A 3989-nucleotide genomic window follows, 5' to 3' on the forward strand; every position below is an offset into this window, starting at 1 on the left:
CCCCAGTGATCCCCGTTGGGCAGAGCCCTGGTGACCCCATTCTGGGTGATCCCCGTTGGGTGAGGGGAAGGTGTTGGAGAGATTTCTTTCCCCTCTCCTTGTGCTGCTGTGGTTTGGTTGGTAATAAATTCCCTCCCTGTGCCCAGGTCGGGTTGTTGTGCCCGTGCCGGATTTGCTGAGGGATTTCTCCCGCTCCTTGTCCCCAGCCAGGAACCCTCGGTTCCATTTTCTGTCCCTGTGCGGCTGCGGGGGGCAGGGACAAAGTGGCTCCGGGGGGTGCCTGGCATCGGGCCAGCGCCACCCCTCGCCACGGGCACCCCTGAGACCCCGCGCACCTGGGCACACATTTCTGGGCACACCTGAGCTCCCACCTGCCCAGCGCCCCAAGGCTCCCCCTCCCTGGAAAAGCCCCACCCGGGGCTGCAGCGTCCCAGAAACCCCTCAGCCAATCAAAACACAGCCAAAACGCACCGCATCCAATGAGAGCGCGAAGGTTTGATGAGTCATCTGTTGTGTGGCAGAGCCTCGGAAATCGGTACCCAAAAGTGCTCGGAGCCAATGAGAGCGCGCGGCGCTGCTGAGCCCGCGCTGCTCCGGACTGGTGCTCCCAGCGCAGCGCGGCCGCTTTGGGGCTGGCGGCCCCTGCCCGGCGCTGGCCATGGGGCGAGTGGCGGCAGCTGGGGCCGTACTGGTGGTGCTGGGAGCCCCCCGGCTGCGGGCGCGGAGCTCTCGGGTGAGCGGGGGGGGGGGGGGGCGGGAGGCGGTGGGACAGGGGGGAGAAGGGGGAAAAGGGGGCGGTGGGAGCCCGAAATTGCGGGGGGAGGAGGAGGGGACCCCGAAAGGAAGAGCGGGAGGGGCTGAGGATCGGAGGCAGGTGAGAAAGGGGTGGGAGAGGGTGGGAAAGTGAGGAAAAGGGGAGGGTAGGATCACAAAACTGAGCGGGAGGGGCGGCTGGGCTTTTGGGAAATTGTGTTTAGAAGGTTGGGAAAGAGGAAAAGGAGTAAATGGGACCCCAAAACCTATCTGGGCAGACGCTGGAGGTGGGAGGGGAGAGGATGTGGAAGGGGAAATGGGGGAAGGATGGGAAAGAGAAAGTGGCAGCGTGGGCAGGAGGGATCCATGGCAGCCCTGGGGCACAGGGGGTGTGGAGTGGGGATCTGGAGTAGATCCCGAAGCTCTGGGGGTGCTGGGGAGCACCGCCTGACCCGTGTCCTGCACACACAGTGGTGTTCCAGTACATGGGAAAGTCTGAGTGTCACTTCATTAACGGCACGGAGAAGGTGAGGTACCCGAGGAGGTTCATGTACAGTCGGGAGCAGTACGCGATGTTCAACTGCGACGTGGGGCACTTTTTGGGGTTCACTCCCTATGGGGAGACAGCAGCCAGGTATTGGAACAGCGACCCACATGTTATGGAGCAAAAAAGGACTGCGGTGGACTGGCTCCGCTGGTACAACTACGAGTATCTCAGCCCGTTCATCCTGGAGCACCGAGGAGAGCAGGGGGCAGAGCGCGTCCCCTCGGGCCCTGCCCTGGCAATGACCATGGAGGTCCTCAAAACCTCCCTGGGAATTGCCCCAGAGCCCTCAGCCCTCCTTGTGCCCATCCCCGAGACCTTCTGTCCCTGCCACTGCCCCCCGTGGCTCTCCCAGTCCATCCCAGTCTCTGCCAGTGTCACCGTTGAGCAGGACGGGAATGAAAGACTCCAAGTTAGAAGGCAAAGCGAATGAACTCCGATTTATTTCAAATGCACCACTCTATATATAGAGAATATCGTGCGGACTAATTTCATTGGTCGTAAAAACATCTCACACCATTGGTGTGCAGTGAATGACGCACAGTAGCAGAACATATCTATAAACAATGTGAAGAACAAGATAGATTAGAGAATTATTTACATTCTTTCCCAACTGCTTCCCAGGCTCTCGCCTGGTTGGAAAACCTTTCTCTTTCTCTCTGACTGAGCTGAGAATATCCACATCCCAGTGCCTCCCGGCTGTCCATCTCATCCCAGCGTGGTGCTGCCGCCTCTCAGCCAATCAGAGCGCGTGTCTCTGATGACTCATCAGTTGCCAGGCGCCGAGTGCCTCGCTCTGGACTCGGCCTCCCAGTACCGCGCACTTCATTCCCAGTTCCTCCCAGTGCCGCCCCAGTCCCTACCAGTCCATTCCCAGTTCATTCCCAGTTCACTCCTAGACCTCCACCCTCTCTCCCAGTGCCCCCCCATCCCCTCCCATTGCTCTGAGTGCCACCCCACTCCCTCCCAGTCCATTCCCAGTCCCTCCCAAGGCCACCCCACCCCTCCCCTCTCTCTCCCAGTTCCCCCCAGCTGATCCCAGTCTGTCCCCAAACTCTCCCAGTGCCCCCCAGCGTATCCATCTCGCTGGTGCCCTCGAGTTCCCAGCCGGGGCTGCTCCCTGAGGGATTTCTACCCTGCCCACACCCAGCTGAGGTGGCTCCAGGGCCAGCAGGAGCTCTCTGTGGTGGCCACCGACATGGTCCCCAACAAGGACTAGACCTACCAGCTCCTGGTGCTGCTGGAAACCCCTCCTCGTGCGGGCTCACCTGCAGCTGCCAGGTGGAGCACGTCAGCCTGGAGCACCCCCTGAGTCAGCACTGGGGTACAGGGGAGGAATTGGGGGCGCTGCCAGAGCCACTGGGATATGCTGGGAGCAACTGGGAGGGAGTTGGAGAGAGCCTGGTTTCAACTGGGAGAGTGGCTTGGGGGTTTGGAAAGGCTAAGAAGGGGTTTGAAGGATACTGAGGAGGGTGGGATGGGGTTTCTGGGGGGTCCTGGTGGACACTGGGAGGGAGTTTGGGGGTGCTGGGCGTAATTGGGAGTGATTTGAGTGAGCCTAAAGGGGCTGGAAGGAGATTGGGGATGGCTAAGGGAGGCCTGGGATGAGGTTGGTTGTGCTGGGAAGAGACTGGGAGGGGTCTGGGTGAGTCCTGGTGGGGCTGGGAGGGGACTGGGAGAGGGTTTGGGGGTCCTGGGGCTGTAGGGGACAACTGGAAGGGGGTTGTGGGATACTGAGAGGGATGGGAAAGGCTTTGGTGGGTCCTGGGGAGGTTGGGAAGGGATCGGGGGGAGGTTTCAGGGGGTCCTAGGAGGGATGGGGGTGACCAGGAGAATGCTTGGAGGGGCTTGGGGTGTCCGTGAAAGGTTTTGGGGGTCCTGACCCCTGCAGACGCCCCAGAGATGCCACGGGATGCTGCCCACAGCAAGATGCCCACAGGGATCGGGGACTCAGAGTTGGGCTTTGTCTTCCTGGCACTGGGGCTCAGCTTCTGCCTGTGCAAGAAGGTCAGGGGGGTCCCGGGGGTCGTGTCCCCCCTCCCCCAGAGCGTGTGTGCTCCCCCCGGGGCCCCAGCCCGCTGTCACCCCCTTTTCTCTGCCCACACAGCTCCTGAGCAGCAGGCAGCCACAGCCCCTCCCTGTGGCCTCGGGCCCGGCCGGGACTCCCCGCTCCGTCCCCACGATGATTTGGGGGGGGGTCGTGTCTCCCCCCAGCCCTGCTGTCACTCTGCCCCTGCCCGCCTGCTCCCAGTCTTCCCAGTAAAGCTTCCCAGTTAAGCCCAGTCCCGGTTATGGGGGGCAGTGGGGAGGGACTTGGGGGGACCCCACGGCGGGGCCGGGACTGGGCACGGAGGGTGGGGTCCAGGTGGGGAACACTGCCTGCTGCGGGTCTGCCCGGCAACTGGTGAGTCATCAGCCTCGCTCTCTCGGATTGGCTGACTCTTGTCCATCGCATTCTCTCATTGGCTGAGGAGAGGCCCGGGACTGGAGACAAGCAACGGGAGAGATCCCGCCCCGAGCACCGGCACGGGGACAACAGACCCAGCCCGGGCACACGGAGGGGATTTATCACCAACCAAACCACAGCAGCACAAGGAGAAGGGAAAGAACTCCCTCCAACACCTTCCCCCCACCCAACGGGGATCACCCACAACAGGGGTTGTCCACGATGGAGAGACGGGGACAGCCGAGG

The 3989-nt window shown here is 62.1% G+C and overlaps 1 pseudogene; it reads left to right on the forward strand.

The window, feature by feature from the left end:
* Nucleotides 1–608: 608 nt before the first annotated feature.
* On the forward strand, nt 609–3913 carry LOC128801787 (class II histocompatibility antigen, B-L beta chain-like; annotated as a pseudogene).
* Nucleotides 3914–3989: the final 76 nt, after the last annotated feature.

The sequence above is a fragment of the Vidua chalybeata genome, chromosome 31 (assembly GCF_026979565.1).
Source record: "Vidua chalybeata isolate OUT-0048 chromosome 31, bVidCha1 merged haplotype, whole genome shotgun sequence".
NCBI classification, from domain to species: domain Eukaryota; kingdom Metazoa; phylum Chordata; class Aves; order Passeriformes; family Viduidae; genus Vidua; species Vidua chalybeata.